Source organism: Trachurus trachurus (genome assembly GCF_905171665.1).
Source record: "Trachurus trachurus genome assembly, chromosome: 11".
Taxonomy (NCBI): domain Eukaryota; kingdom Metazoa; phylum Chordata; class Actinopteri; order Carangiformes; family Carangidae; genus Trachurus; species Trachurus trachurus.
Window position 1 is genome coordinate 29,211,613 of NC_139904.1, and position 26,053 is coordinate 29,237,665.

Here is a 26,053-nt window from a genome sequence, read left to right on the forward strand (position 1 = left end):
TATGTTAAAGCAATGTATCAACATTTTTGGCAAATTCACCTATTGCCATAATCCCTATAGTTTTAGGGACCTTTAATTGTCGGTGCAAGCTGTTTTAGATCGGCGGGGCAGAGACGTGAGCTCTATAGGGATTATGGTAATAAACAAATTTACCAAAATGTTGAAATATCCCTTTAAAGAGATATTTCCAAATACTGCAATTAGCTGTTAGCTGCATGTCAATGCATGGTAGGATAAAACAATATAAATCAAACTAAATGATCTTCCACTATGAAAAGTACAGTGATGGTGGCAGAGCAGCATCTGGCAGCCTATCACACACACACACACACACACACACCTTTCCAAAAGATGGTGGTGAGAGATCTGTGTTCGCCAGCCGCAGCTCTGCAAAGACCTGCGTGCCAGCTTGATGCAGCCACCGCCGCCGACCGTGTGTGTCGAGGTGTGATACGTTGGCAGGGTCTGAACCTCTCTCTCAATTTCCGAGAAGTCTAACAAAAAAAGAGTTAAACTCTGCGGATGCCTCCAAAATAGAGACCAGCAGTCTGCAATGATGTACCCCCGCTCGAAGGTATTCTGACTTCAAGTGCGGCAGCTATTAACACTCGGCTTCCATACGTGGTCAGAGGACACTGCCTCGGGAAAATAACACTGTCTGACAAGCGACCACAGGTGTGATTCATGATTTGATGAATAAGTGCTAATGGAACAGGGAAGGCAACAGTTGTTAAGTGGAGGAGCTATGGAAATGTCATTTGCGAGATTGGATTTCCTCACAAGTCTGACGGACAGACAAGTCGACCCGCGCTGGCGGCCTCGCAGTCGGGGCTGGGAATTAATATTTTTTTTGTGAAAACAAACAGAAAGCAGCAAGAAGCAAAGCAAAGTGTCTGCAGATATTTACCAGCTAAGTCTGGAAACAGAGTTATAAACAATGCTGTTTGGGCACAGAATCACTAACGCGCGCGCAATAAGCCACCAGACTACTATAAAGCAGACTTGCCGCGGCTTTTATGTGCTGTGCTGTTTTTCAGACGGTTTATTATGGGAGCTCGGTGAATGGCTCCAAACTGAAATAATGACACGTTTTAATTAAGACAAATTTACTGCAAACTGAATGGGACTGTTTGTGTGCAGCCACGTTCTGTCAGGATTCACAATCCAGGCTTCAAGTCTGAAGATCTCAGCCCAGGCAAGATAATTGTATGTTTTTTTTTTGTTTTTGTTAATGCAGAGAGTCCAAAGACAGGCTTCTTTATTATCAGCTGCCAGTGTTGTGAAAGTTCCTCCTCAAAAAGTGAGATGATGTGTACACGGGTACACCGGCTCCTGTTCAGACTTTTAAATGTGTACCCACACACATCCTGGTTCTCTCTTGAGCTCAGACTGACAGCAGTCCAGCGTAACAATGAATTTCAGATGCATCTGCGTTAGAGAGCAGGTTTTTACCTCCCGAAAACTCATGATTTATAACTAACAAACTCTGACTGCTGTCTGTCTTCCGTACAGCGAAGAGCACATGAGACATGGTGTGGTGGCTGTTGGGGGTGTGCGTTGCCTCAGGGAGGTTGTGAACCTCATCACCTTGTGCTGAGTTGTTTGACAAATAGGCCGTGTTTTGAGGGGCTGCCTGGCTATACAGTATGCTTTATAGAGACCTGGCTACGTGGTCGTACAGGGTAGCATTTGTCTGCACAGTGTTCTTCCCGTGGGCCGTCCAGACCCGACTGATTCCTCTGTTTTTGCTGCCTTATTAAGAGTCATTCTCTTTTCTCAGAGTCACCCAAGACCTCCTAAGGTGAAAAGAATAAAGAGCTTCATAGATATGCAGGGGCATGGTGGATAACTTAGAGGAGGAGGTGACAGGGACAGAAACTCAGATGGAAGTTGAGCAACTTGTGTTGGTGTTTTGTTGACCTAACAGTCATAAAGCTGCACTCAATCATGTTTTTACACATATGGTTGCCCATAAAGTTGGAATAAGTTCATTTTCAGACTCATTCCTCCTTTCATTCTTATTATAAAGGTTAATTGTGGTTGAGTGATATGTTTGGAAGAGATTGATTGATAAAGTTTTGAGAAGATACACACTTCATCTATCGAGAATAAATGACATTGTTATAATCATTTCATGAGAAGAGGTTAAAAGAACTTTAATCCAACTTTATTTTTCCAACTGTGTGTTAAAAATAAAAATCTCATAATCATGATTGCACAGAGAATCATCACCTGACTGCAGTAGCTCATTATTTTCATTCAGCAAATAGCTTGTGAACAAACTGATAGTAGCATTTTACTCATAGATTATCATCTCTAGTCTTATGTAACTGTAATATATGTTTTCTTTTTATTTACCAATGGAATTTTTCCAGAGTCTTTAAAAGGAGCCAACACCAAAGAGCAGACACATACAGTCAGAGCATGGCCAGATAGATACAGATCAATGTTAATGTAGGTATTGTATGTAGGCTATATTGTGTTTGGGGCTATTTCCTAGAGGAAACAAACAAAACAAATCTGTGAATCATTAATCTAATTACCTTTTTTTAATCATTACTTAATCCCACCATTAGTAAAAAAAAAAAAAAAAAACCCTTAGATATTCAATGTTCCTTCATACAACAAAGGATAACAACAGACTCTGATATCTCACAGGCTGAGATCTGGAATATTTTGACCAAAACAATAAGTGATGATCAAAGTAATATCTCGTTGATTTTCTGTCAGCCGTCTGATCCCTCCAGATCTGAAAAATCTTTATTCCACCCAGCTGAGCATGTACATCTCCGCCCCTCTAGTAACAGTAGAAAGTTAAAATGATGTAAGAGTTACTGAAAACATGATCACCCTGGTGTAAAAAAAAAAAAAAAAGATAAAATCAAAAGTCAGAAGAAGCTGACTCATTGTGATTACACATTCACACGCTGCAGAAACGCTGTGAAATGTGACTTCTCTCTTGAGGAATCCCAGCAGAATTCTCTCTCATGTCTCCTAGAAGAGGACCAACATGCTTTATTTCCACTCAGGCTGGATGTTAATGGATGCTGAGGTGGACTTCCAGCCCCCCCAGTGCACGTGCTCCCCAGGTTCCCTCAGTGATTTATGACAAACAACCTGAGTAGCACGGACTCACTTCACAATCATGAACCTGCCGACAGCTCCTTCTCCCACTCAGTCCCTCGCCGCTTTTCTGTTTAAGTTCGCCATGCGTCTACGCGGGTGGCTCGCGTCCAATCTGCACTGACATTTTCCATACATGTTTATTTAAAGCGGTCTGTGGAATTGCTGTCTGAGAGGGAGAACGAGCGGGTGTGAAAGGTGCTGCTGGTGCTGCTGGTTCGGCGGGGGTAAACTGTGGCGATGTCGTGGAAGGTGTCGGCACATGGCGGGGATTTCATAATTCATTCGCAGTTTTCAAGCGCTCGTTCCACTGTTCCAGCCACGGTCCCCGCCCACCCCCCCCGCCTGGGGGCCGGCCAGGCTGGGTATGTTAACGAACTCCCAGGGATTGGTGGAGTCTAGCATGGGTCATTGCTGATTACACTTCCCGGTGTTCCTCAGGGGCTGGCAGTGCCACAAAGGCAGCTTTTTTATTTATTTATCTTCTTTTCATCCATTAGAGAAGGTCCATTTCAGGCAGGATGAGCACATGCTCCGGTGCCTTGAATGCTCCTCTCTAAGATGAGCTCTGGATGAGCGATGGAGATTTGATGTGTAGCTGTGTGAGATCCCATCAACAGACAAATGTGTGTAAAGTGGAACCCATTTATGTAGGTCTCACATCAACAGGCAGTGTTACTGTAACCAGGGCCGTTGCTAGGAATTCTGGGCCCCCTGAAAGAATACTAAAGTGGGCCCCTGCCCCCTGACTTTTCCACTTTTTTTCTTAGACTACGTATGTATTATCACATTTTATTTACTTTGTTTCGATGCTAATGCAGCATTACTATGAGTATTAGTCGGGTCTTATGCAGAATAATTCAGTCATACAAAGATTAGACTATGGGGTTTTTTGTGGGCCCTATGGGCACTGGGACCCTGGAATTATCATCACCTCTCTCCCCTATACAACGGCCCTGACTCCTTCTGTCCCTTTGAGATATTGTACTGTATGTAAACCTAAGTCGTACCCAGTGGTGGACAGTAACAAAGTACATTCAAGTATTTATTCATTTTTTGCACATTTTGTGACTCATCTACAGCTTGAAGACAGTTACACGTTTGACATCACATCACATTTGACTCTTACTTTGAAGTCAGGATAATTCATTTTCTTTTATTCTGAAAATGTCATTGTCAAAGGAGGAAAAAAAAACAATTACAGCCAACTCTTGTGCTGTCGGTCATGTTTTTGTGCAGCTCAATGTGAACTAAGGACGGCTACGTTACTGTAGATAAAAATCAACCCTCAGAATGTTCGAAATAACGCAAAAGAAAAATTTATTTTTGAAATCGACTACAAAAGAAAAAGGAAAAACTGAATATAAGCATAAAACACCTTAGTTGATTTCAGTTATTCATTTTTTTTTTTGTCAATTTATTTGTTCATTCGAGACAATCCAATATTGACACCACAAATAATACACAGAATATAAAATAAGGTTTTCATAATGTTCTTTGATTCTACAACAGGTGTTTTAATGAATTCCATGAAAATGTCAACATTCTAAACTATATCTCCTTATGGATCAACACAGTCACTTCAAATAAAACATGTGAAAATGTAAAAAAAATGGGACCTTTGCTATTACTGTACATTTAGTCAGACACTAATCTGATATTTCGAACCTAAAGGGTGAGTTAAATATAAATCTTGGAGGAATAATCAGCAGATTTATATTTGAAACCACGAGTTAATATTTACATCTGTGAAACCAAGGTTTCTCATTCCCCAGTGCTGCTGCACATTATTAAGTATCTGAGCTTGTCCATATGGAATCTAGTGAGATACGGTGTTAAATATAAACTGTCTTTTAGCTTTCACAGTCTTTCATGTATGTGTATGCATAGCAATTGTAATTGATTTGCTGTCAAGTTCTATGTGTCGAGCATCTGTTCATCTAAAGTGTGATGTCAGGTGTCTCTGCTGTGTTTTCATACATGATAAAAAAAAGAGCTTATTATAGAGCTCAGGAGAAATATCCAAGGTCACAGTTTTCCAAAAGGGGCCTTAAGGTAACAACACAAATATACATTTCACCATGAATTCTTCCAAGGGCATTAAATTCTTTCAGAGTCGCTAAAGACACTGAAATTGAGACAACAACTTAGTTTATTGGGCACCGGCAGCTCAATAGTATTGATCTGTGCCCACCAGCCAGTGGAATACCAATGACATGAAACATTGCAGCTAAAAAGAAACACGTCACGCTCCTTCAGCTTTGCACTTTCTTCTTCGTTTTTTTTTTTTTTTTTTCATGACAGTGTTTCAGTCTGCTTATCGGCATTGTAATGCAGGATGTGAGTTGCCAAGGCTGTGTCTGCAACTATGTGGGGAAAGCAGACATGATTGCTGTGCGCGATAGACAGCGGTTCTGTCGTTCTTTTGATAGTAAAATTGAACAGAGTTGTGCTAAGCAAAGCAAAGCACAGATTCAGACGCCCTTGGGGGAGATTTTATAGGAGTTAAATTAAATGGAGCCCACAGAAGGCTCCAAAAAAAAAAAAATGGACTAAAGTTAAGTCGATATCACTATGGTTGGTCTGGATCAGAGTCTTTGTGAAGGTTTTCAGCAGGGAGCGGGGAGAGGGAGGGAGAGACGTCGGGCCAAGTTGCTTCATGAGATGAAAGAGACAGGTGCACGCTGGCATTGTGTTGAGGAAACAACAGGATGCAAGTTGTTGTGGTTTGTCCCACTGATGTGAACCACTCGGCGGTGGCTGCGACGCACACCTCATGCAGCCAGTTAAAGTACCTTCAAACTGTTTGTGTCTGATCGCCGCCGTGTCAAATTTGCGTCTCTCCTATATCTGTCCCACAGTACAACATCTGAGACCAACTGACCTGTGTCATTATACTAATGTTCACAGCCAGAGGAGCTGGATTTTATCATGCTACAAGATCTAAAGTGACATTTTAACCCGTTTTAAGATGAGACACTACAGGTGAATGGGGTAAACTGTAAACTAACAGACAACAACAAACTAACAGTTATAACCAAGAGACTTCCCAAGGTTATTACTTACATTAGGACAAACATTTTTTGTATTACAGGTTTTGTCAAATGTTATGTTTAAATATGTAAATGAGGCAATATCTGATGAAATATGCACCAATTTGCATACATTTCCAGAACAGAAATCTGAAAAATGGATAAAGCTACTTCCAAAATTACTGTTTTATTTTGTTGACATATTAGAGTAAGAAGTTTTCCGGAGGGGATTTTGGATATCTCTTTTTATCACTCTGTAAATGAGAAAATACTGTCACCAGCTCCAAAAGAATCAAATTTCGCCATGTTTTTAGGAATAAAATGTTGTATAAATCAGGCTGTGAATGATATATCAACAATCCCCTCTGTAAAAACCTTCAGAATATAGAAAATGATCAAACTGGAAGGTTTGGTGTCTCTAAGTGCTGCTGAAGTGGAGATGAGGAAAAACACATTTTGAGAAAACAGCCTTTAAAGACTTGTATTGTAAAATTCCGATTGTTATTGTCAGTCGTACTTTTCTGATTGGTTGCTGATGCAGAGGAAATGACAATTTTTGACATGACATGCAGGTCAGACAACAAGCACAGCACAGTATGTCACAGTAGCATGTTAACTTTTGGTGAATTTAGGAGAAATCTTCTGACGAAAGAGACAAAATGAAGTCAAATAAAAACCCTAACCATTTCTTTCCACTATTTTCTAAGAAAACATGATAAGGAAGCAAAATAGAACTCTCAAAATTGATCAGTGCACGAAAAAACAGTGTTTTTGCCTGTAGTGTCTCGCAGAAATCACGGAAAACCCTGCAGTCCCACCCAGCAGTGGTAGAACTGAACATCTGTAGAGTGAGAGCGCTCGATTTCTCAGCAAGTAGTGAACTGCAGTAGTTGAAACAAAACAAGACGACTGAAAAAGCTGCATTCTGTGTGGTCCTTTACCTCCACAGACCATTTTATTCGCCACATGTAATCTTCCTCTTCAGTCCAACAGACAGAAATCCAACTGACACTGATTTGCACTATAACTCACTAAATTTTTAATTTTTTTTTTTTTTCTGAAAAGCCAGAAATAAAAACTAAATGTGAGGACACTTGGTTGCATTAAAAAGCCTGGTTCTCCTGTTTAATTTAATGTGCAGCAGAATATGTAGTTTCATGATTAGTGAGCTGTGGTCTGAACTAACTAATCCTTGACTGGACGTTCCAGTTTTGATTATTGGGTGCTCTTATTACTTAGAATTTGATGTTCAGTGAGTTAAAGTATTTACCCCCGAAATGTAATTGTATTGCCCCCCAACAATGACATTGGATTGTCTCCATTTATAAGACACGTTGGTCATGTTCTATATAATTTAACCAGATGAAGGACTCTTGTGTCTCTTAGAGGAAAAAAGCCAAGTAAATATGTGGCAGCTCAGCTCCCAGACATGCTTCAACTGAACAGAGTCGGACTGACTTTTAATGTGAAACTTCTTTATTTTTTATCAGTCCGGTCAGTTTGTTATTGCAGAGGAGGCCGACGCCTCTGTGGATAATTCAGCTGCAGCTGAATTTCTGCTTCATGAGTTGTGATCAGAGAAGCACTGACACTGAAGACAGCATCTCCCATGAACCCGAGCTGTTTCACAACATCATTCAGCACCTTCTTTTGTAGTTCATTTGACTGAAAACCCTTGAAGCAGAAGGTATATTAATATTTCTAGCCCATGTTTTCTGTTTTTTTTTTTTTTTTTTTTGGATAGTCTACAGCCTTTATGTTTAGTTTCTTTTCTAATTAAAAGTGTTTGTGGGTTCAGTTAGTAACGCACCAGCAGCTCAGTGGATATAAAACTTCATTAAATACATTTTGGTGTTAAAAGTTCAGCCACATTTGTAAATCAAAGTGAAACATGGCTTCAAGAAAAGAGCACACAGTTCAACTATCATGCATATGAACACTTAAAAAAAATAAAAAAGAGGAAATATTTATACATTTTCCTCATGCAGCATGTTGGAAATGTAGGTGGAAACACATATATTATTGGTGAGGAGAACAGACCTTTTCACATTTTAAAAAGAGCAGCGGAGGCGCCGTCATCCATGCAAAGAGATAATGCCTGCTTTTAGATTCCTTCAAACGCTGCGGTCCTTCCATTTCAAACAGACGGAATGCAAATGTCACGCGGCCGCGCACAAGTCATCATTAATGACGGCTCTTGGTTCGGCATAAATCACCTTTGAGCTACGAATGCCGGTCCAAAAATGCACAAAGCTCGGCAAAGTGGGAAGCAAAGCAAACTAAACTTCTGAGACTTCCTCCTCCCTTCAAACTTCCCTCTCGGGGTTTGAACACGACGCTCATTTGCTGAGCACAACTTCAAACATTTTCTGCTTTCTTGCCTCCGCCCTCTTGCCCTCTCTTCGCCTGTCCCCGCTGCTCTGGCTGCTGGCTTTGATGAGACCAACCCCCCCGGACTGGGAAAAACTAACTAGAGGAGGCAGAATGACTCTTTGCATTTAAATGGCACATTAACCAGAGAGCAGTTTCTCTTGATACCATGACTTATTTGAATTTGTCAGCATTGGAGAGCCTGTTGTTGTGGAGGTACAGTGGAGGTCCATGCCCTGCTGAAGTGGTCTATTCATAAATACTGGCACCACTTTATCCACATTTCAAGTTATATCTATGTATTTTCAAACATGATGTAGGAACAGAGAATACAGTTTATATCGATTTCTTCTATATTCTTCTATATGGTGCACCTGCAGATGCATCATATATAATGAGATCAGTTATAGATATTAGAAATAGATAGGTTTCATGGGTTCATTTGCTATTTTTCTCAATCACTCAAGCAAAAGTTCAAACCAAACTGTTTTTTTTTCAACATAAGATGTATTCAGACCTGTGGCTCCTTTGCTTTGTTCTGATTTAGCGGCTAAAATTATGCAATTGTTGCATTTTTCTTTTGGGTCGTTTGTGTTCAGTAACAGTACTAAGCGTCCAACGTTGGAAACAAATGCCAATGCGCAAACCAGCTCTTCTCAAATCTTACCTGGAAGGAGGAGGAATTTACCTGGGAAAAACAAAAACCATGGAACATCAGCTGTGTGCGGCTATAGTCTGTTTTATTGTGTCAGTTGCATCAGTTGCTGAGTTGATTTCGTTCTTACTGCAAATGAACTGCAGACCGCCCCTTCTTGGCGATCTGGACTCGCTTGTTTTATTCTGATTGCTGTGTTCACATGTGACCAAACGAACCGATCTTTGGGGTAAAACACTCCCTGTTTCGGAACAACTGCTCCAAACGAACCAGGCCCTTAGTCTTTTCTATAACATAGCAAAAAGGCTAGAAGCAGGGTGAAGCATCCTGCTGCCAGCTCAGTAATTAGTTTGATCATATTCAGTTAATCCAGATATAAAGATACAAGTAAAACAACAGTTTAAGGTACATAAAAACTTGCAGGGGGAGATTAGCACCTTTAAAAACAACTACCTACATTGGTAGTTGTTTTTAAAGGTGCTAATCTCCCCCTGCATGGGTCCTGCTTCATATTTAACACTCAGACATGTTTTCATCTTCTCCTCACTCTCAGAGAAGGGAAATTCATACACTTACTGTAAATGTCAGACTATTTCTCTAGCTGTTGAGCTTTTGAATCTAATCCTCTTTTTTAAGCTGAATCTATGAAAAAAGGCATATGGGGGTTTTTTTGTTACCACTTTTATGAGTTTTGGAATGAACACTTGGTGATCACCATTAGGATTATGTTGCATGTATTCTCTTTGCTCAGCTCAACAGCAACTGAATACAGGTATCCCAGCATTCCCTAGACAATCAAGTTTCCATAATACAAAACTAGAAAGTTTAATCCATCACTGATATGATTTGATTTTGTAAGTGTAGTCACTAAACACCTATCAGTCTTAGTTTTAATATCTTTGGCAGTGATTGAGACCTACCTCACAGTGGCCACTGATGGAGCTGTGACACATTTTTCTAATGGCACCATTGAGGTTCGGTTGTTAAAACCTTGATTTTGGCAGCAGCCTTGGTGCCATTTGATCATTGGTTTGGCATTTGAGCTCAGCTGTGATGAACAGAAAGTCAATACAAATTCCTCCGTTTTTTTTTTTAGTTGAAAGAGAATTTCATTGTATTTACGAATTAATCGTCTTTTTATGAACTCGGCAGTTGCATCAGATTGTGTCTGTCACCGTTGTCACCGATTCACTCCTGACAATTCACTTTAACACTAGAGAACCTGGACCCTTTTTGTTCTTCTTCTGCAGCACTGACACTTGTCATTGCAGCCGTCTGCTCCTCTGAGCTTCTAAATGTACTTTCTTTTATCAGACTCCGAGGGGGGGGGGGGGGGGGGGGGCTGAGGGGAGCTGGAGCTGGAGCTGAGGGGAGGACATAAACCATCTGTGTGTGTATCTTGGGTGAGGCAGACTGAGCCCGCTAAATACCACAAGCAGACCATAGACAGATGCGATAAATGAAAACAGGGTGAAAAAAAATACACTAAAGGAGAAAAAGCGATGTGTTGTGAGGATGCCAGATGTTTCAGCAAACAAAGGGGAGATTTCAGGAGTGATATGCTGAAGGCGACCGATGGGGCACTTCTTTTCTTTCTTTTCTTTTTTATCAAAGCAACAAGAATTTTCCATGTGGAACTTTCACCTGCCTGTTGCTCTCTTATCCTCTTGCGGCATGTCAAATGATAATAACCCAGGACAAACAGTTGAAATTGCACTTTGTGGTAGAAGAGCATGGATTGTGTTTGCATCGGCTGTCATCAAGGAGTAAATGCACGTTCTTATTATCCCCGTTGTGAATCAACCGCACGAGCGTGATGCTATAGAAATTATGTAGACAGCACATGTTGATTGGCTTATTATCCAGCTAGATAGAGATGTGATTAGGCGTGCTCCATCTGATTCCCTATTGTCCTTGGAGAACTGCTGCTGACCATTCCAATCAGTTGATTCAAAAGGGGGGGATTTTTTTCAATGGCAGCCGATACAAGAGATTTATGAGCGTCTGCTGCAGGTATAATGATGCTGTAATGTGATGGTCTCTCTCTACAGAACATGTCAGACCTGTTATACCTGGTCTGTAAAGAAAAAGCATATTTTTTCTGTGATGGGATGGAAAATCTCATACATCTGACTCTGTTAGCCCTCTTAGCATCATACAATATGGAATTTTTGGTATTGATTTTCCGAACATCAAAAATGGAAGCCGTTTTTGCTCTTCCGCTTTACATTTCCATGGTTTCAGTAGCTGTCATAGTTGCGGTCAACGCATGGAACTATTAACGGTGGCTTTTAACAATGCATATCCATTTCTGTGATGTTCATTGTTAAAAGCTGGCGTGATGATCCATGCGTTTTACAGATTTTCAATGAAAAAAAAAAAGAAAAGATCCATGCATTTACTGCGACTACTGAAAAAATGTAAACATACAATTCCACCGGAAGAGCAAAACCGGCTTTTGACGTTCGGAAAAAAGGTGGATACAGGGAGGCTTAGTGGTGGGCCAGGTGAGGAAGAAGCTTCATTTGACACACATGTGGAATATGGAATAGTTTATACAGTTGGGAATACCAACTGTGTTTATATTCAAAGATACACCGATCAGGAATAATATTCAGACCACTGACAGGTGAAGTGAGTAACACTGAATAACACTTCATCATGGCTCCTGTTAGTGGGTGGGATGTATTAGGCAGCAGGTGTTAGAAGTAGGGATGGGCAATATGGGCAAAAAGCAAATAAACTCTTTTTTTTTTTTGATAAATGTGATTTTTTCCATCCAACAGACCACCTCAAATCACTGCACAAGTTCTTCTTCTGATAGAAAACAGTCAGAACACACAGTGCATCACAATTTGTTGTATATCTGGCAGTAAAGAGGACCAACACAATATTAGACAGGTGGTCAGAATGATTTGGTTGATCGGTATATATGGTGTATAGTGCTAATCTTGCTGATAATAGGTAATTATTTACTAATTTTACATGCAATGAATTCTATTCTATATTCCATATGATGATGCTGCTCATTAATAGGCTACCTGCTTCCAATCTCTAGGCGAATTAGGACATTGTGGGTCATGTTGCAAAGCAAAGCTTAATTTTATATTATTGGTAGTGAAATGTTGTCAAAGTCTGGTGTATTTTCTGGTTGAAACAGTGTTATGCAGGTTTGTCAAACCTTTCAAATGAACCGTCATCTGCAGCTCTCATGGCTTTGTGTTTTGAACAAACACACAGCATGACGTCTAAAGAAAATTAGGGTTTTTCTTTTCTTTTCTGCAGGTACGTTTCCTCTCACATTTCTGCTTCCTGCCACGTCTAATGTTGCCTTCTACCACATTAAATGAAATAGGCTACACAAAACAAAGCTAAATGCATGGTTTGCTAGCTGTGCTATTGTAGAGTCTTTGTACCTCTCATTCGGTAATCAGTTCGCCATCTAAACATTACTTCTGCTGAAATTAAATTAGGTTATAATGAACAGCAGCTAACCAACAGAAGAGAACATTGAATGTTACCTGAAATCCACTCATGTCCTCTGAGAAGTCGTTCCTGCTTCAGTTTGGAGTTTCAGTGCCTGAGAATGTGGCACTGGAGCTTTATGCTAACAAGGGGGGGGGGGGGGGGGTCAATCACGACGCCCCCTCTAAGCTCTCTCCAGTTTATGAAAGGCATTTAGAGAAGATTTGCATTATTTATTAGCTCTGGCGATGCCCCTCAGTGTTTGCTTGAGCTTTTAATACCAGGTATTAACAACACGTTGGACCGGGAGTGACTCTTCCCACAAACAGGTCCCGTTACGGTGCCGCGGCCCCTCGCTCTGATTATGATAAGGCTGCTCCTGCTCTCACTCATCAATTCACACCCACAGAAACATGACATCTTGTCACTATTTTAATAAACTGTAAACAGCCAAGAAAATCCACACCGACAGTAAAAAATAGTAGAACGTGTTGGAATGGATGAATTTGCGAAGCCAAATATACACACTGAAAATCCTTTGTTCGCCGCGGATCTAAATATATACGTGACTTGAGCTGGAATGGTGGAGCGGAGGTTGATTGTACTCCAGAGAAGTTCTCGCATCATGAATCACTCCTCGGTGTATTTATGGAAACAGTAAAGAATGCAATATGGATGTTAATGGAACTGGATGTGGCACGAGTCAAGAGTTTGTGTGAGGACTGTTACAGTGAGTGGCTGCTGCTATACTGCCTCCACTCAGTGTTGTAGTTCAAGGCTAACGGCTCGTATCCTCACTCAGGTGAAGCCGTGCAAACACTTTCACATCCGGACCACAATTATCTCTTTTCAACAAAATTAATGGAATAATCCAAACATCACTTTAGATACATTAGGCATGAGTATCTTAGAGGCCGAGCTCTTATATTACGGTTTGAAATAACAGCAACACTGCAAAAAGAATGTACAGAATTTGAAATATGAACTCATTGTTCATTGAATACTATAACTATTTTTAGTGTGTAAGTGCGTTCACACTGACAAGTTTGACAAAATTCAGTGTACTGTTATGTACCCTGATGGTGCACGGGAACGGCGGACACTTCCCGCCCTTAATGATCGCCGCCTTGGCTACATAGCAGAATATAACATGTGTAAATAGACATACCGTTAGACTTTTCCACCAGTAAGAGGAGACTGCAGCGTGATCGCCACCTCACATTAAACAGGACCAGCTGTTTAATGTGAGGTGGCGATCACGCTGCATTGCCATAATCCCTATAGTCATAGCAGTAGGTTTGTTACCTTTCATTGTCGGTGCAAGCTGTTTTTAGAACGGCGGAGCAGAGCCGCAAGCTGCTCAGAGTTATGCTACGGAGGCTAATGGAATTTCTTGGTTTCCCTCATCAAACTCATCAAATACACAATCCAACAACTCCAACAACTTACGAGACTTAAGAGACAGAGTTTTTTTCCGTTATTATCTCATAGTGTGGTGAATGTGCAGTTCACAACTTGTCCACCAGAGCGTTTTGGAGTCGTTGGATTGTGTATTTGATGAGTTTGATGAGGGAAACCAAGAAATCCCATGAGCCTCCGTAGCGTAGCTCTGAGCAGCTCACGACTCTGCTCCGCTGTTATAAAAAATAGCTTGCATCAACCATTTAAGGCAATTAACCTACTGCTATGACTATAGGGATTATGGCAATGGGCCAATTAGCCAAAATGTTGAACTATCCCTTTAAATAGTGCTGCAGTATGGTTAAGGTTGGGTCACATTAGCACCTATTATAGTTTCAGTTCTTGTGGCTGCACTGTACCTCTGTCCACTAAGGCTGACCTCTGTTTCTCCTAATTATCCTCACCATCACTTTTCTCCTCTTCTTCCTCCTCCTGCTTTTTTTCCCCATCCTCTGTCTCTGATATCTCTTTCTCTTGTCCTCCTTTCAATATTCGGTGTCTTCATCTATCCCCTTCTCCTCCTTCTCCTCCTCCTCCATCATCCCTCAGGTGCCGGCAAGCTATCTTTAGGAAATATTTCCATATCCTCCTCACTGCAAACATCACACTGTCAGTGTAATTGATATATTATACATTATAGGTTCCAGAGTTAGGGTGAGTCATTTGCATATAATGGGCTGATAACTGATGTAATAATGAAAGCCTAGAGCCGTACGCAGGAAGGATGAGGCTTGCGAGACTAATGACCATTTAAATAATGCACAATAAGTGATATTTTCCATCCAGGTCAGAACCTCTGGAGCTCTGCAGCCAGCGAAAATGGAGAAGAGACAGGAAATCTTACAGAAATCTACTGAACTCCACAACAAAGTCAAATCCTTCAAAGAACTTTGTCGACTCCTTAACTCCTTTAACTAGCTCCTGCTGAGACCACAGGGTCCCTGACCCCCCGTCCTGAAAGCCCAGACACAAACATTTAAAAACTCTACTGTACCAAAAGTGAGAGTTATACTTTTTATGACCAGAGGTCTGAGGAAGAATTCAGTCGCTAATGGAAACTATAGCAACACTTGTGTGAACCCTACGAACCCAGACATGATTGGAACTGTTCTAAGTGAGTCCATCAGTGGTTGTATTTTTGGCTTTGGTTGTGTTTGCTCCTGCCAACAGTAATATATTTAACAGTAATCTCCCAGCATCTGATCCGTTATGTTCTTTCTCCACGGAAACACCCAGAGTTCACCTGGCTGGCCCTCAGACTTTATTAAAAAATAGTATTCTTAAGTGGATCCATACATTTTGTTAGCTTGATCCTAACCTGTCTCTTGCACTTCATTTCATCAAGAAATGGTCATGTGAAAAAGAATTTCCCTAGAGGGACAATAAAGGTTTAAAGTCTAAAGAGACTGATCACTCTCCATTGAGAAACGTTTACTTCCTGGTAGGTGAAGACTCTGTTGAAGTTTAAAACCATTGGATTTGCCCTTACCCAATCGCTAACGTTTGGTTATCCAGACAAAGAAGCCCATCTAAGCCTGTGTATTATTGCTAGATTTTATAATTTACAGATGTTTGAATGCCTCGCATGCCGGAATGGGTGGCCTTAGCTACAACATCACCAGGGGCCCTGCTGAAGGGGGGGGGCGTTGGGGCCTCAGCAGCACACTGTGCAGTATAGTGTCATTATGTAGGGATTAAGAGGGTTTTGAGTTGTCATGGCAAAATGTGTCAATGTGAGGGGCCCCCGGGTGTTTGGCTCCTCTGATGTTGTACTTTAGCTCACACCCCCCGATTCAAGTGGTGTGTGCTGATGCTGAATTCCATCGTTAAATTACCACAGTTAACAATACCTGTTGATTTAGTCCATTTGTTAATCAAATGATTAAAATTCATCTAAATTTGAAGATTTTCCAAATTAATTTGATAATTTACTTAGTTTTAACCCTTAAAGCAGAAGTAAGCGGAATGTTTGTGTTAATATAAGTCTTAAATAGTTCTATCTTCCGACAGCAATCACTTCTATAGAGTGTTTGGTCTGAAACACGGGTCTGTCAGTCACTCTGCTCTGCTGTAAGCCGAGGAGAAAACTTTCCTTGTATCCTACAACCTTTATCCAATGAGGAGAGAGAACGGCATAAAGGGGCGGTCCTCTCTGTGTGTGCAGCCAAGGGATGCGCGTGAATGTGGTAACGTAGGGACGAGGGCGGCGACTGCTAACTCCATCTGCTGACAGGAAGTTAGCCAAAACCACCGGATCGCTTACTTCTGCTTTAATATTCATCTAAATTTGAAGATTTTCCAAATTAATTTGATCATTTACTTAGTTTTAACCTTTAACCTGGCAAAAGGAATTAAAGAAATTGCTGCTTGCCCCAATACAGCCATACTTTCACAATAAAAGCCCCCCCAAACCCCAAAATAACAAAAAAAAGAGAGAAGATGACTGTTATCTCATCTCCAGTGTCCCGGTCATGTTGCTCTGTGTGTTTGTAACTGAAATTTGCTCAGATACAACATATCAAGTGTATTTCCCCAAGCAGAGGGTGGTGATGTTGTGATGCTAACAGTGAGCCAAAAGTGAAAGCTACTGTTTGAACCTGAGCTGCTCCTGACCTCACGGCTTCACTTCAGCCAAGCAGGTGATCCATCAGATCAGTATCAGACTGTGAGCTCATCAGTGTTTCATATGGACACTTCTGTATCCCTGTTGAAAGCCCTCACTCTCCTTGTTGTGAGCCTTTACTCAAACTCTGCTGCTCCGGCGTCTGCGTTCCATTCCAGTCGTACATTGATCTTCTGCTTTGTGTGGCTCTCCGGTCCTCGGGGCCCACAGTGCACTCCCCTCAGGAGAACGGCCCAGGTTCATGGTGTCTCTGCCTTCTTCCCAGCTTTCAGACAAACACACCACATGAGCGTGAATGCTTTAAACATTATATAGCCTTTGTTGAGGTTGACAATAGCTGTCCAGCAGAACAATACAAGGATCTGCCGCCCAAACTCTGAAAAATGTGTTTTTCTGCTTTGTTCCTGCAGGGTCAGAGCAGGTTTGAAATCTGAAATCTCTTTGCAAAATGTTAAATAAACCTAGATTACTTAATCATTGTTTTCTTGCTACATTCCAACATATTGATTGGCTGATGCAGGCTGCTGTTAACACCGTGCTGCAGCCAAAGCTAATTGCAGAGTAGTCTTATATGTGTTGTAATGCCTGCAGGCCTCGACAGATGTTGCACATTGCTACCAAAATGTGGAAATGATTTATAGATTTATCAACACATCAGTGGTTTAATTACCGTGGAGCCGTTAATATTATTGAACCAGGAAACATCTCTTTGCTCCGGTGTCTCGCCTTGCTCTTATTATTACTTTGTACTTCTCTCCCAAAATACATCAAGAGCAGACATGATATGTTCTTTGATTCTTTATTTTATTCACACACAGCTACAGCTCTTTGACTCTGTGAACATATTTTGTGCTAATATTGAATTTCTTTAAACATTTTTATCCAGAGAGCAGATTACAAGCAGCGCAGGCCTATCACAGCCCCGGCCGCTGTGCTTGTGCTGCTCCAGCCTCACTTCTTAAAGCCTGTAACATTCTTCCTCTACACTCCTCCTCCCTGTGTTGTGTGTGTGATGAATCCCTCCATGTTTGTTAGTATTTCACACTTCTCCATTTCCTTTCAGCCTGTGTGTTACATATCATTCGTCCCCGTGGCTGCCTGACTCTCCTAATTCTCGTCGCCCCCCCCCGCCCCTCCTGCCGCCTGTGCGCTGGCTGGCGGCTCTTTTTTTTGGCTGCAGGTTGTTGTTGTTGTTGCGGTCTTTTCTCCTCCAAGTGGCAGATAAAACTCTGGTTGACACAGAGGGATGACATGGGAGGGTTATCGAACGCAGAACAGGCAGCAGGGCCCCGGCGCTCCGCTTCCCCCCCCATGGTCGGCTTCCCCACATGGGTAATTGGGTTCTTCTCCTGCCCCCGACTTCTTCCCCTTCGTCTCCACGCTCGCTGATGATGAGTGCTTGTCGCTATCTCTCTTTTCCTTTCATTCTCACACGACACTTTTTTTTTTTTTTTTTTACTTTTTCTTTTTTTGCCCATGTCAGCTTGCAGTGAAATTGAAAGTTTGTAGGATTAAAATTTGAAATGGTGCTGCTAAATATCCTCCCCACTCGGCTCGCTCGTTTGAAGATGCCGAAGCGACTTGGGAAATGAGGGGCTGGTTGGAGATGATGATGTCAAAAGGAAATATTTTCTTCTCTCAGCTGCTCGCATTCCAAATGTGAAAGCTGCGTCTGGGGATGGAGAGACATCCTTATCTTTGCTTTAAACCTGTTGAAGCGCTGGTAAAGTGTTAGCTTTGCTCTGCCTCGCTCGTGACCTTTTCTGTGTCGAATGTGCTGTAAATATTCAAATTCTGGAGTTGCCAGGAGTTCTATCCACCTCAACCTCCTACTTTTTGTTTTAGATCTGCTTTTATTTCAAGATGCCGTTGATACTGTCAGTTCTCGATGCAAATATAAAGGTCCCATAACTCTTTCCCTGTCTTTTATTTGAAGTGTTGATCCTTAAAGGGATAGTTCAACATTTTGGCACACTAGCCTATTGCCACAATCCCTATAGTCTTTGCAGTGGGTTTGTTACCTTTAATTGCCAGAGCATGCTATTTTGAGAACAGCGGAGCAGAGCCGTGAGCTGCTCAGAGCTACGCTACGGAGGTTCATGGGATTTCTTGGTTTCCCTCATCAAACTCATCAAATACACAATCCAACAACTCCACAACGTTCTGGTGGACAAGTTGTGATCTGCACATTCACCACGCTATGAGATAATAATGGAACGTTACGAGACAGAGTTGTTTTATGCAAAACAGCTAATGCACATTCCTCGTTTTCAGCAAGCAGTCTCTGCATTTGTCTCGAAAACAACTCCATCTCGTAACGTTCCGTTATTATCTCATAGTGTGGTGAATGTGCAGGTCACAACTTGTCCACCAGAGCGTTGTGGAGTTGTTGGATTGTGTATTTGATGAGTTTGATGAAGGAAACCAAGAAATCCCATGAGCCTCCGTAGCGTAGCTCTGAGCAGCTCGTAGCTTGGCTCGGCCATTCTAAAAATAGCTTGCACCGACAATTAAAGGTAACGAACCTACTGCTATGACTATAGGGATTATGGCAATGGGCCAATTTGCCAAAAATGTTGAACTATCCTTTTAAGAAGATGTGTGTGTGGTTTAAAGAACCAAACATCTCATCTCAGGGTAGTTTTGTATCTCCTCTCACAGGCTTGGCTCTGGAGCTGCAACAGCAACAACAGGTCAGCAGGGAGCCAATCAGATCAGAGTAATGATAGTTTCAGGCCCTGAACATTTTGAGAAACTGAGCCACTACAAACAACAAACAAGAGGAAGTGATAACACACAGGGAAAAAGTGTTCTCATGCTTTGATGGACAGAGACCAGATTAAACTTCATGAATAGGTCATTTTGAATTTAGTGACACGAGAAGGGAACTTCAGTATCTATAGCAACGCCAAACTATAATGTCCTGTCTACATGCATCTGTTTTCATAGTTTCTGAAGTGTAATATAGAGTTTGTGAGGATGATGTTGGTGCTGTAACTATGTAATTCCCTGTGAAGGGTTATTAAGTAAATATCTACCGCAATCATATTGTTCAGTAACTCATGATAATGCAGAGACTGTAAAGAGCAGAACAACATTCAGCAAGAGCCAAAAAACTTAACCCTGCTTAAAAAAATGTCAAACACAACAATGTGCTCAGTAGAATAGAGTTAAATCCTTTAGTCATAGTCTTTTTCTTTGGCAGTAACCACAGCAGCTTTTCTTGCAGCCACAACTTAAGGATACAAAGTCTAGCTTGGTTGTGGAAGAGTGACCTCCATTCTCCTCGGTCCATCCAGCCACAGTCTGCTGGTGGTGGAATATGTGGAGCCTCCAACTTGGTACATTGATCTTTAGAGGTGCTGCACCACTGCATCTTCACTCAGTGCTGGTTTCTCTCCATCCATTTGTCTTCATGAACAACTCCAGATGAGTTTATTTCTGACGATGAGTCGGCTGCTGATACTCAACGCCCTAACCCTCCACACTGGAGTTGGTGTGTGAGGTGAGAACATTGGGTCTGCATGTGGAAATAAATTGTACAAGTAATCCATATTTGTACAGGGCCTCTGAGCAGAAAGTGAAAGAGCTCTGTTTTATTTTAAGCCTGTTGATATTTTGTCTTTTCCATCCACTCTCAGCTTGGTTTGCCTTTCTCCAACCGGGTCATCCATTAGTCAGAAGGTCTGTGGTTAGATCCCATGGTCCTCTAGTTCTGCGTGCCACTGTGTCCTTGGGAAAGATACTGAACGCCAAATTGCCCCTGATGGCTGTTCCATCACGGTATGAATAGGTGAATGTGTCCTGTTTTCTAAAGCGCACCGAGCGGTCGATCAGACTGGGAAAAAAAGCGTTTTATAAGTGCAGTCCATTTACCATTTACCTCCATTTTGCAGCCTTTGGATCTGTACCGATAAGCTGCCATCAATGCACCTCAACACTTAAAGCACATATGTTGCACATTAAAAGCCTTTTAGCAACTCAAAGGAACAAAGAAAGGCCTGTTGAAGCCTCATTTTCATGGCTCCCTGTGAAAAATGTGTATTTTGTATTTCGGAGAGCAGCTTCAACTTGTCGTAAAAGAAAAAGTCACTTGACACCAGAGTGGAAGTATTATTATGGGAGAAAGTGAAATAGTTGACGTGCTTGTGTGTGTGTGTGTGTGTGTGTGTGTGTGAATTGGGGAGTTTTTGAGGAGGTGATTAAAGAATGAATAAAAACCTGTCACTTCCTTTCTGAATTCTTAGGGATTGCTAAATTACCCTGGGTAAATCTCGGCACTTCCTGCATTGACGCATCCCATTAGCAGGCCGTTCAGCAGCTCACAGGATTAACATCTGCGGGAGATGTTAAGTTGCATTGATGGTCACTTAACAACACACGGAAATCCGCACACAAGTGACTGGAATTAATAAGTTTAAAATAAAATTCTGTCAAAAAAGAGAAGATTTGGGAGCTTAAAAACTCAGTGGATGTTATTTAAATCTATAAAACCTTTATTCTAAGAATTTCTAGTAATTGAAAATACTTTAAGAAGTTTCTCTTATACCATTTTCTTTTTTTTTTCTCCTTTTTTCTACTGTATAAATGAAGCTTGACAAGCCGTTCTCTGATGAATACAGACCTTGAGTGCGGTTCTGTAACAACTTGGCAGTTACCTCTGGTTTCTGTCTGTTGGACGTGTTTGCCTGCTTGTCTTTGAATAACCCCACACACACACACACACACACACACACACACACACACACACACACACACACACACACACACACACACACACACACACACACACACACACACACACACACACACACACACACACACACACACACACACACACACACACACACAGTTCCCACAGTGCCTGTTAAGAGTGGAGCTGACCACTCGGAGCGATGCCGGGAGTTGCGCCCGATGGGGTAACTCGCGGTTCCTGCGCTGCGCTTCAAAAAGTGGACGGGTGTGTGTGTGTGTGTGTGTGTGTGTGTGTGTGTGTGTGTGGAGGGGGTTGTCTTGGCTTTCCCTCGGTGCGGCTTTATGCTGAGATGAACTGACATGCTCTCCTGGAGCAGCCGTTGGAAGAAGAGAGAGCGAGAAGGCGAAGGGGAATCTACACTTGGCAGGCCTAATCCAGACTTCAGGATGTGCTGTTCCAGCCCTGCATGCTATCTTTAACCGGGGGCTGCAACTCCCACAGAGAAGAATGCAAGACTTTGATTGGGGAGGGGGGGGCCGCCCACACTGGTGCAATGTTTTGGCCAGAGCTGGAGGCTTATATACTGTAGTTGTATCATACTTGCTGCTGTGCACGTTTTTTACCGCAGGCCATGAGTGAAACAAGGAATAGAAGGTTGTGACCTTGAGAATTGCCCTTGGCTTAGATAAGCAGAGGCTTCTTCTTTTTCTTTTCTGCACACATTGCTTCATGGTGAGTGAAAGACATGCTGCATTATAGACAAAAATAAAACCCCAAAATCTCAGAGAAACACAGTGAACCTGCACAAAACTTCATATCACCACAGAGATTGGTCAAGAAAAAGCAGCTCAGCCTGTGTTTTCCCTCATGAACAATAGCGCTTGGATTAAAATCTGAGCTGCACGGGCAATTTAGTCTGTGCAGTTTTGATTGGATGTAAAACAATCCCCTCTGATTATAGCCGATGCTGGGTGTTGATGGAGCCGTTTGGATGTGAAGCTCTCCATCCATCAGGAAAGGAGGGATGGCTTCCACAGCGAATGGCATGGGGAGTTTATTTCCCTAAAACAGGCAGGGAATTAATTGGATGAGCGAGGGTTGTGTAATGTTTTTGGTCCGAGCTCCGGCCAGAGAAGAGCTGAGAGAGGCTGAGACAAGTCCACATCTCAAAACTGCATCAGCTCCTCTCTTATCGTTTTTTTTTTTTTTTTTTTTTACCTTTCTCTCTTTTGCTGTCTAGGTCCTGCTCTATCTCTCTTCCCTTTCTCCGCTTCACACTTAAATATTATAATGATAGAGAAAATGAGAACGATAAAGTAATTAAAAGTCAGGAAAGTTTCTCTCGGTGCTGCACACCAAATTAGTTTTTTGAGTCATTTTTTTTTTTGCCTTCAAGTGGTCTTTGAATGCTGCATTAGTCCTATCTCTAAAGGAGTGGTAATGAATTAAGTATTACATTTTTTGCAGGTCCTTATTTTCTTTTGTTCCACCGGGCTTTCTAATCAGGCCTCAAAGATCATACAACTCAGTAGGGGAGGCTAAGAAGTTCCACCTGAGCTAAGGACAGTTTGAGTATTAAAGTAAGACTTTTTCTTTTTTAAATGTTTCATTTTTAGGTTGAGCAGTCGGGGGTCGGGTTCCTCCGTGCATAATATATCAAGAGATTCAAGATTCAAGAGAGTTTTCTTGTCACATACTGTACAATATTGCAGTGAAATGATGTGTGCATATACTCCAGTGACTGTGCAGTTGGAAAACATTTATTTTCTGCCTGAAAAGAAAACTAAAACTTAAAAAACTAACTAAGAAATGCAAAGACACACTGATATATTCTAAACTAAGTAACACCCACTTAAAGGGATAGTTTAACATTTTGGCAAATTGGCCCATTGCCATAATCGCTATAGTCATAGCAGTAGGTTCGTTACCTTTATTTGTCGGTGCAAGCTGTTTTTAGAAGGGCAGAGCAGAGCCGCGAGCTGCTCAGAGCTACGCTACGGAGGCTCATGGGATTTCTTGGTTTCCCTCATCCAACTCATCAAATACACAATCCAACAACTCCAAAACGCTCTGGTGGACAAGTTGTGACCTGCACGTTCACCACGCTATGAGATAATGTTGTTTTAGAGGGAAATTCATGCAAAACAGCTAATGCACGTTCTCGTCAGGGACAGTTTTTCAGCAAGCCGTCTCTGCATTTACCTCTAAAACAACTCTATCTGGTAACGTTCTGTTATTGTCTCATAGCGTGGTGAATGTGCAGGTCACAACTTGTCCACCAGAGCGTTTTGGAGTTGTTGGCTTGTGTATTTGATGAGTTTGATGAGGGAAACCAAGAAATCCCATGAGCCTCCGTAGCGTAGCTCTGAGCAGCTCACGGCTCTGCTCCGCCGTTCTAAAAACAGCTTCCACCGACAAATAAAGGTAACGAACCTAATGCTATGACTATAGGGATTATGGCAATGGGCCAATTTGCCAAAATGTTGAACTATCCCTGGCAACAACAAACATTCAACAATTGAATGGAAAGGCATAGTGCCAAGGTGAACATACTGTGCAAAGTGATGATAAAAAAAGTTGATGTAAACAACATAATAATAAACTAGGTGATAAATAATGCAGATCCCCACCGACACTTTTGTTTCTTCCACCTGTCAGCATAGAATGTGAGGAGGGAGCTTCATGCCTCTGCTGTGACAAGATGGAACATGTGTGTGTATATAAATATATATATAAAGCAGAGCAGTCTGATGCAGGCTCTGTTTGGATAGGTAATCACAAGATGTGTATGCATGTGGCGTGCAGGATTACTGGCTGCTTATTTTATCTCACTCATAAATCTTGGAGGGTTCGACTGATCCATCCGTGATCCATCTAACTGTAGCTGTGGATATTACACTGAAACCATCTTCAAAATGAAAATGTTCATATCTCAACAACACATATGAGCACATGCGCCTTCAGTTGATAATATTCGTATCTCTCTTTGGACTAAAAGAATAAGTTGTTTGTATTAAGAGTCGCCCGAATAAGTCTAAAGGCAAAAAAAAAGAAGATGATAATAATAACAAAGAAGAAATCAATTTGAAAAGTGGCTGCAATTATTGGATCGTTGGCTCGGAAAAACTGCCAAAATCATTGCACATAGCAGTGGAATGGAGGTTTCAGACATTCCTCCGACTCCTTGAAGACCGTGTGCAGGGCAAACTGCAGTGCAGGTGGTTGACCTGATATTGAACCTCAGTAGTTTTTTTTATATCGACTAAAATGTGTCCAGATTTGCGATGGCGATGATGATAATGATGATGGTATTGCCAAAGATGTGGCATTGGATTTCTGGTTGGATTGTTATTTTGTTGCCACTTTAAAAAAAATCTCTTCAACACCTTTTTTATTGGATGGAAAAAACTAAATCTGAAGTAGCTCTCCAAAAAAAAATATCAGTGCCATGCAGGTATCGTGTTAGGACTGCTATGAAAAGAACTGAATGGCTGTCAGCTCTAACACTGTATTGATGATGTCAACTATTATATCACAACATAGCATCACTGATATGAAGGACAGGACTCAGTTAGTTCCTCCAACTTTATGAAAGAGTTGACTCTCACTGAAATCCCAAGTCGCTTCTTCTTTTTTTCCTGTGTTAATCCCAAAAGTCAATTTCTTAATTGATCCACCTTGCTTCGATAATCTCCTGTCTCTGGGAAGATTGAAGTGATCTGTGCTTGTGTTTGTCCTCCCAGCTCAGGCGTGGCAGCAGCAGCTTTTTTTTTTTTTGCATCTCAGCATTTTGAACTTAGTCGCTGTTTTCGCTGCTGAACACAGATGTGATTAATAGAGGCTGTAACGCACCGAGCTGCTACGCTGCCCTCCTCATAAATAAGGGGGAAAAAAAGAAAATGAAAACTAATGCATGTAGGTAACAAGCGGAGGAGGGATTTGCTTCTGTGAGGAGGAAAATACTGTAGAAGCAGATGCTGCTTGTCTGCGTTGAATGTCAAACTCCACCAAATGAGTGATTTGATAGAAGAAATGGACACTTGAGATACGACGGCCAAGACAAAAGCTGTTATGCAAATGTCTTTCTTTTGTGGCTTCATTGTCTACATTATCTAACAATTATGAAGAAGTGCCACTCCAACGTTCACCCGTGAATGGGAAATTAAAACTATAGTCCAGGATGAATCTCAGCCCTGACAGGAAACTGAGTAGCAGTTTAATGGAGGCCAGGGTCAGGGCCTGGATGCCCCCGGGGTACCTTGGGGCAAAAAGAAAAAAGAGAGCCATGTGCCCCTATTCGCCCTCCACCACAACAAGTTAGTTTAATCACATTTTGATTAAATGCAAATATATTCCAGAACATGCAGCATGGCAGCCTATTATCAACTGAATTATTAAACAGGTACAGACTCTCAGGCTAAGTTACACGTTGTCCACGCTTTTGGTAGTTTCAATACTGACAAAACTAATATGACACTTTATTTACATATTTACCTTATTAAACTCCACCCCCCATTTACATAAAATGGTTCAGTCTTCCTATTGGATTAGCAACAGAGCGGTAATTTATTATCAGACACAGGCAACGAGTACGGAGCATATAGGTATAAGAAGATGGAGAAGGCAAA

General features: G+C 41.6%; 1 protein-coding gene across 1 annotated transcript in view; it reads left to right on the top strand.

The window, feature by feature from the left end:
- The window catches only part of ptprua (protein tyrosine phosphatase receptor type Ua), a gene marked incomplete at both ends in the record, with an annotated part of 281,098 nt that overhangs the window by 72,183 nt on the left and 182,862 nt on the right, over positions 1-26,053 (top strand). The gene's annotated exons all lie outside the window — the stretch shown is intronic.